Source organism: Rhinatrema bivittatum, chromosome 1 (genome assembly GCF_901001135.1).
Source record: "Rhinatrema bivittatum chromosome 1, aRhiBiv1.1, whole genome shotgun sequence".
NCBI classification, from domain to species: domain Eukaryota; kingdom Metazoa; phylum Chordata; class Amphibia; order Gymnophiona; family Rhinatrematidae; genus Rhinatrema; species Rhinatrema bivittatum.
In genome coordinates this window covers 300,274,952-300,288,329 of record NC_042615.1, presented here as the reverse complement: position 1 = coordinate 300,288,329, position 13,378 = coordinate 300,274,952, and the positions used below count along the sequence as shown (strand labels likewise).

The following is a 13,378-nucleotide window of genomic DNA, read 5'->3' as shown; positions in this document are numbered from 1 at the left end:
CTGAGAAACTTTACTATTACACCTTTTTCCGCTTCAGTTGGTGGGGGCCTGGGAAACCATAGCAGTCTTTTTTTCTATTACATACATTAACTTATAGGTCAATACCAGCTTGTGGCTCATTGTTATATTTAACTGTTTTTTCTTCTTCCTGTCTGTTGTTGTTTAACTTGTGTTGCTTTTTGGATAGTACAACAAGGCACACATTCACTAGCAGCTATCAGTTGTCCTTATTTCTACATATGACACATGGGTGTCAGAAATATCTGAAGCTGCATTGCTTCCCTACATCTGAAATAGAAAGTTTCCGGACTTCTCTGAGAAAAGGCAAGACTTGCAGTGATAGCGATTGGCTTAGGATTGCATGTGCTCTTCTATAGATGCTGAAACATGAGAGCCCTTCTGCGTCATGGCAGCTGCTTACAGCATTTCGACCCCCAGAAGACATGAAGGTTAGTGGTGACACAAACAGCAACTGGGAAAATTTCAGGGCAGAATTTGAAGATTATTCTCTAGCCACAGGCTTAAATGAGAAGCCAGCTGAACTGCAGGTAGCTGCATTGAGGAGGGTGATAAGTACTGAATGCCGCCATATTTTTAAACACAATTTGAGCCTTGCAGAGGAACAGAGAGGATACAAAAGCCATCCATGATGCCCTGGAAATCTATTTCCGGCCTGAGAAAAGTGAAATATATGAAAGACACGTATTTAGCTGGTGAAAACAGAAGGAGGGTGAATCCACTGACAACTTTATCACATGTTTGAGAGACAAAGCAGCAACATGTGAGTGTGGCTGACTGAATGACAAACTGATTTGGGATAAACTAGTTCCTGACATAGCCAATGAGTGCACGTCGCCATCTTCTGAGAGAATGAGACGTAAATTTGAATACAGCTATATAGGTCTCACTGCATAGCTTTCTGACTTGCAAATGAGAACTATGAAAGGGGACTGGTAACATGATAGCAATCATGCAACAGATAAATATCAGTGAAGCATAGATCGCTACCATACTAAGCAACAGTAGGGTAACCCACTTTCAAACTGGATCTGCAGCATGTAGGTATTGTGGTAATGTACATAAGCAAGAGAGACAACAATAACCAGCATATGTAAAAACATGCAGGTCATGTGGTAGATCAAATCATTTTACGAGAGTGTGACTATTGTGTAAAATATGTTAGATACAGGAGTCAGATGATGCAGACTGTTCAGTACTGATGTAATCTTTTCAAAGGAATGCTTAAGCACTATGGAGGTAATTTTAAAATGTAACATACTATCTTAGCAATTTTAAAAAGCCATTTACGTGCATAATGTGCACTTACACATGAATATCCAATTGACAATTCAATGGAATATATTGTAGCAATTTTCAAAAGCCCACTTATACAGTAAAATGCATTTACATGTGTAAAACCCAATTTTAAGCATGTAAATGCTTTTTAAAATCAGGCCCTTAGCTATTACAACAGTTCACAAATATGTTTTGAATCTTGGATTAAAAAATATACTACAATCCTGTCAGCTGGGACTCTGTGGCGACATGTGATGTCATGTATCTAAAAGATGAGATGAGGTTGGCACAGGGGGCACAACTACCATGGAGCAGCACTTTCGAAGCTATACTCAGAAGTGTTCGTGGTTTCCCTGGGACCTTTTCATGAGTTTGAGATAGTGAGAGCCCATCAGAATCCACTGCTGTCTGGTTGAATATGTGAGCACCGTGGGCTGATCCAGTTCGTTATGCTAGCGGAAGGAAACTAATGCTACATGGCTTTGGCAGATGGTCAGCATGGATTTTTTTCACCTCTGCTGGGAAAGAGTTTGTGTTGATAGTTGTTCACTATTTAGACTTCTGAGAAATTGATTTGCTACTATACATGTCTGTGGAAGCTACAGTCAAATGTTGCAAGATATAATTGGCATGCACATTCTTTCCGTTGAGCTAAACTGCATAGAACATCACGAGATGGTCTTTATCTTTAAAGGAAATCTGAAGGAACGATTGCTGTCCTAAGTGGTTGGATTCGTTTTAACTAGAATATTTCGCGCCAGATGTTACAGATGTCCTGTCGCTGAAAAGCGCCATCGCATGCAGCACAATACAACGCTCTTAATTGTGGATATAAAGACAGTTTGATTTGGCTACAGAGTTCTTCTCATCGACAAGTGCCGTAACAATGATTCCAACACTCCTTGAGGATTACTGAACAAGATATGCTTTAAAAGTCAAATTGACATATTAAATCAGTGGATACTCCCAGAGAATATATATTGCACCAGAGTACATACTCTAGATCTTACATAAATTGAAGAGCCCCTGATGCAGCCATAAAGCGAAACTTTGGCCAGAGTCGGGCATGTTCAATAATAATTGAATAAAATCCTTTCCAAGGCATTGGTCTGGTTTTTTGTTTTTCCATTTCCGTAGAACATCACTATGCCAGACTATTGTCAAAACAGCTGATCAATACATATGATGTGTTTCATGGGCCAGTGGAATTTGTTCTGGGAGAAGACCATTTTGATCTTGATCCCAGTATTTCACCAATCCAGTGTGCACCACCCAGTGTACCGGTAGCCATAAAGCCAGAGGTAAAAGCGCAGCTTGAATGGCCATGAAGCTGATGCTCACATTGCACCTGGTGACCGAACCAACTGACTGGATTATAACAGGGGTGTAGAATGGATGCTAGAGAACCTGAGAATTTGTATTGATCTAAAGTTTCTAAATGTAGTCTCAAGGTGATCTCACTATATCGGGCCAATGCTTGAGGATGCTTTATACAAGCTGTTTAAGGCTCAAGTGCTTACACTTGTTGATGCACAGGATGCATTTCTGCACTGTGAATTAGATGAAAAAAAGCAGTCTCATGAAAACATTCTGGACCTTCTGGGGCAGAAAAAGATGGGTCAAACTACCATCTGGAGTCTTGGTAGCACCAGAAGTGTATGAGCAGAAGCAGCACGAACTGTAGCAGGGCTCAGCGCTATTGAGCCAATAGTGGATGATATCCTTATCATGGGCTGCAGTGACTCTGATGACATGCTTTTGGTCCTAATGGATCAATGCAGACAGGTGAAGTTAAGGCTTAGTTTGAAGAAATTGCAATTCAAGGTGAAGGAAGTCCATTTCCATGGGCACATCCTGTCCCTACAGGGACTGAAAACAGGCCCAGATAGTTAGAGCCGTAGTGGATATGCCACAGCCTATGGATATAAAATCTGTGCAGTGTTTCATTGGGTTTGTGACTTACCTAGTAAAATTCACACCACACCTGTCAGAGACATGTGAACCCTTGAGAAGGCTTTTGGATAAGGATGCTGTTTAGCAGCCAAAGCATGACCAGAGAGTGCAGGAAATAAAGTGCGTGGTCCAAGATGCACCTGTGTTGAAATACTACGATTTATTTATTTATTTAAAAACTTTTATATACCGGTATTAGTATGCATTAGTATGCATATTTATATACCGGTATTAGTATGCATTAGTATGCATATTTATATACCGGTATTAGTATGCATATTTATATACCGGTATTAGTATGCATTATTTATTTAAAAACTTTTATATACCGGTATTAGTATGCATACATCAAACTTGTTGTGGTACAGGATGATGCTAGTAATAATGGGCTGAAAGTTGTTGAATGCAAGAGGGTCAGCCTGTGGTCTTTGCTTCTAAGGCACTTACCCGTGCTGAGTAGAATTATGCACAAATCAAAAAGGAATGTTTGAGCGTTTTTTATCTTTACCTCTACGGCCACGATATAATTACATCAGAACAGGATCAGCAGTCCAGTTCAGGGCTTGACCATGTCAGGGTTTTTTGGATGCCACAAGAAAAAAACACTAAATTTATAAACCCAAACAATATAACATGAAAAAATTATGAATTCAAAAAGAGACCTGTTATATGGATGTCAATAATCTGAGTGTACCTTCATACGATGCTGTAAAAAAATACGGCTATCGTGACTGTGAAGCCTATGTGTAGGCTTTAAAAATCATTAGGTACCCCAGTGTTGGAATGCAAACTTTTGTAGTGCTCACTGTCCACTGTGCAATTGTTGCTGAAATGATCACGTGGATACTGTTGCAATATTCACTTATCTCAAAATTGTAGTCGGTCTTGCCTCAGCCGACATCCTGATGTTTCGGAGGCTGGCTCCTTCTTCAAGGGCTGGATATGCGCAAGAGAGACCGGTATTCCAGTGAAACATTAGATGTTGTGACAGTGAATTTGATTACTGTGCCAGCAATGTTCAACTTGTTAAGTTTGTTTAGCGGTCTGTGAAGCTCCGTGAAAAACAAGCGGTATTCCAGTGAAACATTAGATGTTGTGACAGTGAATTTGATTACTGTGCCAGCAATGTTCAACTTGTTAAGTTTGTTTAGCGGTCTGTGAAGCTCCGTGAAAAACAAGCGCCAGCACAGAGTCGTGGGAGCAGCCGCTTGTTTTTCACGGAGCTTCACAGACCGCTAAACAAACTTAACAAGTTGAACATTGCTGGCACAGTAATCAAATTCACTGTCACAACATCTAATGTTTCACTGGAATACCGGTCTCTCTTGCGCATATCCAGCCCTTGAAGAAGGAGCCAGCCTCCGAAACATCAGGATGTCGGCTGAGGCAAGACCGACTACAATTTTGAGATAAGTGAATATTGCAACAGTATCCACGTGATCATTTCAGCAACAATTGCACAGTGGACAGTGAGCACTACAAAAGTTTGCATTCCAACACTGGGGTACCTAATGATTTTTAAAGCCTACACATAGGCTTCACAGTCACGATAGCCGTATTTTTTTACAGCATCGTATGAAGGTACACTCACAAGAAAAAAACAGACATTGCACAGACCAATCAGGCAAGTTATCTAAATGTCACGGACCCAGAGACCGCAACAGATCATACAGCACACTGCGGGAATAAGACCTTGCTAGCATTGAAGTCTGTGGCCGTGAATGTTTAGCCAGAACCATGAGGGAATACTGGTCACTCTGGGATGAAATCGGCATGTAAAATGGCATTCTGTGCAAACAACCAAGGGTCATTATACCCAAATTGCTAAAATCAGAGATACTAACACATCAGTGAGGAGGCATGTATGGGATAGATTGAGAGTTGATCACTTAAAAATATTGGCTAATGTGTCTCTTGAAAGTCCTACTGAGATTTTATTAATGCATAGCCTGATTTGTGCCCTTCAGACTGCCGAATTAAAATATCAGTCCTAATTAGGTTCATCAGAGTATCATGTTGGCTGTTTCTTACCTCTGTTGCATCCTCCTTTGGTCATATTCCCGTCTCCTTTCTTGCTTTGTCTTACTATATTTTCTTTCTTATGTATTTTTACACCATTTGCAATTCAATGCATGCATCTTTCACTGTTGCACACCTTCTTTTAAATATTTCTTTCCACGAGGCCATTCTCCAATTGTTTATTGCCTTCATAAAGTGTAAATAGTAGACTGTCAAAGGCATTTCTGCAGGTGAAATGCTGTTTCACTATTGCCTTCTCTATGTGGGTAGAAGTCTGTATGTCAACATATGTACTTTTAGCTGCATACAGCACGTCATAGGCATTCCAGCAGGAAGGGGAGGCAGCAGTGCATGTCGCTTTGGATATTCAAGGCCAGCCCGGTGGCTCCCATACGTGCAGAGGGCTCCCAGTTCAGTCCCTGGTTCGGCTAAGGCTGGGGATGCTGCAGAGAGAGAGGGTGGTGGCCCTTGTGTAAGGATGGTGTTATGACCCCCATGATCGCATGGTTCCATAAGGAGCCCCGGTACATGGCTTGCAGCCTAGGGCTATCAACTGCAATGGCAAAAGTAAATGTTAAGTTTATAAGGGGTATTAAATGGAGGCGGGGGGGGGGGGGGAGCTGATAGTGCCAGATCCCAGCTCTGGTTCCAGTGTAGCTGGAATTACAAGGGAGCAGGAGAAAACCACCAGTCAAAAAAGAAATTTGTGTGAACATTTTTGAGGTGTCCATAACCAAAGCAAAACTGTGGAGTTTGCACCTGCATGTCCAGTTTTGATTATTTTAGCCCTAAGTGCATCACTGATGCCTGCATGGTGCTCTGAGGAGGATCAGCACAGCAGAGCAGACTTAGACTCGCAGTGCTGGGAGTGGGCAAGTGGGAGGAGCTTTTAAAAACTTTTAAGGGGGTAACTTTGTGACAAGCCTGCCGAGCTTACGCTCGCCAGTTTCACACCAGCTTTCAAAGCGGACTTTCACCATTAGCCTGTTTTGAAAATGATCCCACCAGATTTGCCCCCACACAGTTACCCCTGCTATGATGTGCACAGGAAAATACTGAGAAAATTGATCCGCATATCTTTGAAAGTCCAGAAGCAGGTGTGCGAGTCCAAACCCCCTACCCAACCCTGCCCCAGGGAAGGCCTCAGCTCAGTTGCAGCAAACGTAGGTACGAAGAAGCAGAGGGCATGCGAGTTTACCCTGCATATCGAGCAGGCAGTTTTGTAAAAGGTTTCTTCTGCAGGTAAAAACGCAGTTTCACTCCAGATATGTCTTTTTGCAAATTACCCTCCCTGTGCTGATAACCTCAGAAAGGAAACGCAGATCAGAGCAAAAAAGGGGATCTAATCCGAGTGCCATCTGAGTCCTTTGTAAGTTCCCCCTTCCCTCCCCCCCTAGTACTTCTGCTTTAATGTCCGTGGGCTATGCCACATGCGCCTGCTCCCACCTGTTTCCCTATTACAGTAGGCAGCCAAGCAGTTGTGGTAGTGATACCACGAATGCCACCAAACAGAGCAGAAGGCGCATTAAGGCACGTGACGGATATTACGTGTGTTAATGGCATCCTGGCTGAGCTCTGTTTGCTATCATGGGCAGTGCTCTTGGGATGGAAGAAGCAGCTCACGGTAATTATACTAACCATTCTGTGCTAACATGTTAGCCCATGAATTATACACCTTCTGTCTCTCTCCTCCAAGTACCCACATCAAAGAAAGCTAATAAAATGTTTCTCCCTTCTTGAAATGTCTATTTTTTTTCTAGTTAAAAAAAAAAAAAACAAGCTAAAATGTATACAAATTTCTTTCACTTCATGCTGTGGGCTAAGTTGCCGCGAGAGCCCTTGGGAGGTACTGGTATTTTTCAGCGTTAACTTGCTGACCCACCAGAGCAGTGCACGCCTTGGGGGAAAGCCCGGGAGGTCTGTGAAGCTGAGCTCTGGGAACACGCGACCATTTTAGAGTATTTGTATTGAGGCTATTTATAAGACTCGGTTCAGCTTGCAGCATCCAGTGGAGCTTGCATCAAGCAGATATTTGCTGATCCAAATGAAGGTTACTTTTCATAAAAACGAATGCATTTTTAAAGCTTTTTTTTTATTATTAGAAGGGTGTAAGACCCAATATTTATTTTCTATCATTACAGTGCATTTTCCCTGGCAAGAAAAAATTATATACATGCCCATGTAAATAGAGGGCCCACTGTAAACAGAATTTTGATATAGGCAGAGCCGTTTACACGACAGAGCCTCATATGTTTCCATAACTGGAGTTACTTCCGTAATAAAGAACAGTGCTAGGGCTTTGTAAAGATGTTTTGTTTTTTTTTGTTTCTCTTTCATTACTGGAAAGAAGTTAACTGCTGGCATGTTCAAATGTGTGAAGCAGTTTCAGTTCTGTGGATTTTGTTGGCAGCTTTCCTCCAGCGGAAGTTCCATTTTGAGCAGTTTAGGTATACAGAACACACATAAACAGATCCATACTGCTTCCACATTTGATATGCTGCCAGATATCTCGCCAGTATCCAGCAGCAACAATGGCAACCTTGGTCAACCTGCTCGTTAAAACGTTGTAAAACTGTTTGCATAAAGTAAGTAGAGAAGAAGTGGAGAGACCGGAAGCCTGCTGGTGGTGAGGCCGAGCTGAAAGGAGCACTCGCTGCATGGCTTGTGGGAAGCAGGAAGGCCAAGTACGCCTTGTCTCAAAACACGCACAAGTTCCGTTCCGAGTGCGAGTCGTACTCGTGCCCTATGCTAATTCAAGTTAAGCAGAAATATTTTTGTAACAAGGGGCTTATTTTCAAGTGAAAGTGATTGTATTTACTTTGAATTTGATGGATTATCTCATTTGCACGTAGAGCAAATAAAATAAACTGATTGCAAACCCGCTTTACTGAAAAGGGAAATTCATCCAAGAGCCAGAGTGGGGAAGATCTCACAGAAGGAGAAAACCTGCATGATCAGGAAAAACATGTATTTTTTTTTATTGTGTGTGTGTGCGCTATGGTTTTTGCCTGTTACAGAGGCCCTAAACTTTAGTCTGCATGCTAAGGTCCTCTTAAAAACAGCTAGCCATACGGAAAGGCCTTACCGTGCATGTTAAGAGTCTGGAAAGACATTAGCATGAACATGTGAAAATTTGCCTGTCGGCTCATGTGATGAAAGGTATATCATGAGAAAATTATTTATTTATTTAAGGCTTTTATATACCGACTTTCTTGATACAAATCAAATCAACTCTGTTTACATCGAACAAAATGGTTAACCGTAACCAAATAACAGGAGACACAGATTGAAGAAGCAAAAAGTTACATTGTAACAGGGGCGCAAAAACTGGGGATAGGAAATATGCACCATATGATAAATCTATTCCACTTAGAGCGATAGGATTTTCATGTGGAAGGCTTTCGTGAAGCTACAAGCACTTGAGAAACATCAGTTGAAAGGTTGAGCGGTTGCAGGATCGAGCTTTCAACATCCAGGCTGTGAGGGATAGGGTCTGAAGGTTCGGATGGCATAACATGCCTTGGTTCTGAGTTATGAGAGTGGGCGCTGTGCCCAGGTGAATTGGTTCTCTGATTGAGAGGTTGAGAAGCATGGGAAACCATACTTCTCGAGGCCAATACGGGGCTATGAGTATCATCGACCTTTTGCCTGTTGTAGTTTCACGAGAGTTTTGGCTATTAGTGGTATCGGGGGATACGCGTATAGGAGGCCTGTGTTCCAGGGGCGAGCGAAGGCATCCATGGCTAACGTGTTTTGTTGCCTTTGCAGGGAGCAGAATTTCTCCACTTTGTGATTCAGTTCGGATGCAAAGAGGTCGATTGTTGGTTGACCCCAACACTGGAAGATTATTCTCATTACCATAGGATCCAGAGACCACTTGTGAGGATGGAACTGTTGACTGAGGTGATCTGCTAGTACATTCTGTATGTCTGCTAGATAAGTGGCCCGTAGATGCATGGAGTGTGCCGGGGCCCAGGCCCAGGCCCAGATCTGCTCAGCCTCTTGGCAGAGAAGATAAGAGCCTGTGTCGCCCTGTTTGTTCAAGTACCACATTGCAACTGTGTTGTCTGATTGTATGAGAACAGTCTTGTGTGAAAAGCAGTCCTTGAACGCATAGAGAGCATAACATATAGCTCAAAGCTCTAGGAAGTTGATCTGAAACGTTACTTCGAGCTGTGTCCAAGTACCTTGAGTTTGAAGATTGTTCACATGAGCTCCCCAACCCAAGTTGGATGCATCTGTGGTTAAAATTACTTGTGGAACTGGTTGCTGGAGGTATAGACCTGTTAGCAAGTTGGCTTTGATTATCCATCAGAGAAGTGATAGACGCAGTTGGTAGGTTACATGAATCTGGGATGAAAGCGGTTGAGTGGCTTGGAGCCACTGAGATTTCAAAGTCCATTGAGTTATTCTCATGGCCAGTCTGGCCATAGGAGTGAAGTGGACCGTGGAAGCCATGTGGCCCAGCAATGTTAGGAATTGATGGGCTGAGGCTGTTTTCTTTGTACGCAGAGACATACATAGCTTGGAGAGTGTGTCTGCGCAGTCGTTGGGTAGGAAGGCATTTGCGACTGTGGTGTCCAGATCTGCTCCGATGAAAGTAAGGAGGTGAGATGGAGTCAGGTGGGATTTTTGGTAGTTGATAAGAAATTCCAATGAGTGTAGAAGATTGATAGTGAGCTCGAGATCATTGAGAGCTCCTTGCTTGGATTGGCTTTTGATGAGCCAGTCATCTAGGTAAGGAAACGTGTATGCTTTTCTTGCATAGATGGGCCGCAGCCACTGCTAGGCACTTTGTAAACACACGGAGTGCCGAGGCAAGTCCGAAAGGTAGAACCCGGTACTGAAAATGTTGATGTCCCACTATAAAATTTTGTGGTGATGTGGGGATATTGGAATGTGAGCATACACTTCCTGAAGATCCAGAGAACAGAGCCAATCTCCTTTTTGCAGAAGTGGAAGCATTCTGCCCAGGGACACCATCCTGAACTTTTCTTTTTGTAGAAATTTGTTGAGATTGCGGAGGTGTAGGATGGGGCGGATGCCACCTGATTTCTTTGGAATAAGAAAGTAGCAGGAGTAGAACCCTCTGCCCTGTTGTGCCCGGGGAATGGCTTCCACAGCCCTGGTGCTCAGAAGGTTGGATGTTCTCACTCTAGCAGGGTTGTGTGATGTTTTTGCATCCACAGTAGATTGGGTGGAGAATCCGGGGGTACCATGAGGAAGTTTAGATGGTATCCCTGGGTTATGATGGATATAACCCATTGGTCTGTGGTGATGCTGAGCCAGTTGGTTATGAAGTGGTGAAGTCAACCTCCTACTGGAAAGTCTGGTTTTGGATTTGTGGAGTGGCTGCAGTTCTCTGGATAGATTTCAAAATCCAGAGGATGGACCTGCTTGTGGAGCTGGCTGAGGTTTGGATGGCTTAGGCTGGCGTGGATGTCCTCTCTGAGGTGGTTTGGTTGGCCTCCCGTGAGATGTAGTTGGATAGTACCTGCGTGAACGATAAAACGGTCTCCTGGGATCCCTTCTCGTGGTTCTTCTTATCAAGGAGGGTGCCTTTGTAGTAACCATGGACAGCTGACGCAGGATCTTGTGATGGTCTTTCAGTTGAGCCACTGCATCCTGTATCTTGTCACCGAATAGATTTTCTCTGGTACAAGGCAGATCAGCAAGTTTGTCTTGGACTTCAGTTCATAAATCTGATGCTTTAAGCCAAGCCCACCTTCTGGCGCTGATTCCCATCGCGGATAAGCGAGAAGCAGTCTCAAAGGAATCGTAAGCAGCCCTTACTTCATGCTTTCCCACCTCAAGGCCTTTCTGTAATATGGCATTGAGGTTATCTTGATGCCGTTCGGGAAGAGTATCAGCTATTCCCTGAACTTGCTTCCAGAGATTCCTCTGATATTGTGTCATGTAGAGTTGATATGCAGCTATACGAGACACTAGCATAGACCCCTGAAAGATTTTCTGGCCTAAGATGTCCAGGAAGTTTTGGTCTTTTCCAGGGGGAGATGAGGAGTGAGGGCACAGTCTCCTGGACTTTTTCTGTGTGGATTCAACTACCGCTGATTGATGGGGTAGTTGAGGTTTTTGGAATCCTGGAGTATGTTGAACAAGATAATTTCATCTGTCTTCCTATTCACTGCATTGTTGCTCCCATAGATGATGTTGGAGGTCCAAGAGTACCTCATGGACGGGAATAGCCATAATTTCTTTGGGAGCACCCACAAATTGAAGGATCTCCAACGTTTTATGACGTGTGTCCTCTTCTGTGACCAGATCAAAGGGGATTGTCTCTGACATTTCCTTTATAAAATTTGCAAAGGAGAGGTCTTCTGGGGAGACTGTTTCCTTTCCTCCAGAGGAGATGGCTATGATAGTATGTCCTCCGTAGAAGTGTCGGTGTCAACATCCTCCCATGGGGCATACGGGGTCTCTGGTTGAGATCCCGAGGGAGGGAAAAAAGCTGGTACCATAGGATGTGTTCTCAACAGATCCCTCGATGGCTTCGATGGAGGAAGTGATGGCACCAATGAGAAGGCTTTGGCGGCATCGATGGTATCGAGGGGAATCGTGGGTGTCTCAGTCCCGAGAGCCCCGATGAACCAGTAATCAGTTCCGGCATCGGTGGATGTGGTGCTGTAAGAGGACTAGAGTCCGTGCCTTCGTCTTCCGAGGACCCCGGAATGGGTATTGGGGATTTCAGAGACTCAATAGGTTGTTGTGGCATCGATGGCCCAGGCTGGGTCGGAAGGGCACCGATGAATGTGTCGAGGTGGTCGAGCAGTGGTGTAAATATCGATGGCTCCGGTGTCGGTGCCAGTATGGGGGCCGGCATCGATGGCTGTTGTAGGTTCCAGAGGGCATCCAGGACCGCCTGCTGGACCAGTATGTCCAACTCCTACCTGGAGGCTGGTATTGGTAATAGCTGCAGTGGGAGGCAGGCTAGGCGCAACTGGCACGTCCACAGGTGTCTGTGGGGGCTCAGTACCTGGCAACAATATCGGTGGGGATCGCCTCGGTGTCTCGGGTAGGGAGGAAGTTTGAGGCTCCTCTACCCATGTCCTCTTTGCAATCGGCTCAATAGCCATAGAGGCCAATGCGGTGTTGATGCCGGCACCAGGAGTGGAATCGCATCTGTGCCGGTGACGTTGTTTCCCTCTGTACTCGGTCCGCTCTTTCTCCGGCACCGAGGAAGGCTATGCTGATGCCTTAGATGGTGTCGGTGACAGATGGTCACTGCTACCCTGGCGAGGTTTGTCAATGGACTTTTTTGATGTTCCTGCCGGTGACGATTGGGTGGATGTCGATGGAGTTATCTTGATTTTAAACAGGGACTCCACCTTGTCCAGGCTGGCCCGCCTGCCCTTCGGGGTCATTTGGGCACAACTTGGGCAGCGATGAACATCGTGTGATGAGCCAAGGCACAGCACACAAACATCATGCGGGTCGATAATCAACATGGTACGGGGACACTCTGGACATTTTCGAAAACCCGTTGCCATGATGGAGAAAAACAGGGAGCTGCAAAAACGGTCAATGGCCTGCGAACACCGAGGAAAGGGGAGCAGGAACCAACCGGAGACAGTGGATTTTTACTCACCAAACGATGAAAAACAATATCGCGATGGGAGACCCCTATGAGGGAACCTTTTTAATGAAGTAATCTTCAAATTTTTTCCGTGAGGAAATATTGTGAGAGAATTCTCACAGAGCTCCTAACCGTGAGGCAAACTGCAGCGCGGAAAAAAAGAGACTGAAGGGAGACCCCTGTGGCTACAGGGATTATGGCATGCTGGGCATGCTCAGTGTGCCAGTCAAAAGTTCTAGAAACTTTGACAGAAAAGTTTTCCGTGATAGGGCTCCGTCCAGTGACATCACCTACATGTGAGGACTACCATCCTGCTTGTCCTGGGAGAAGGACGGGCTTGGGATCTCGGCTCGACTGTTACTGGGGATAGTCTGGCCACTGAGCACCACGGGTGTTCGTCTCGAACAGCAGAGTTTGGTGGGGGGGGGGGGAGTGCAGCCCCATTTTTTGGCTACTCACAAAAGCAGGGCACCATGTTCTGGGGGTGGGAGGTGGGGGGGGCCTGTTAAGGACAAA

The 13,378-nt window shown here is 44.6% G+C and overlaps 1 protein-coding gene and 1 long non-coding RNA gene across 7 annotated transcripts in view; both read left to right on the top strand.

The window, feature by feature from the left end:
- The window catches only part of NPNT (nephronectin), a 164,740-nt gene that overhangs the window by 48,819 nt on the left and 102,543 nt on the right, over nt 1–13,378 (top strand). The gene's annotated exons all lie outside the window — the stretch shown is intronic.
- Nucleotides 456–2,400, top strand: LOC115088643. Its single transcript, XR_003855811.1, has 2 exons — nt 456–781; nt 1,991–2,400. It is a non-coding gene; the product is annotated as an uncharacterized LOC115088643 (long non-coding RNA).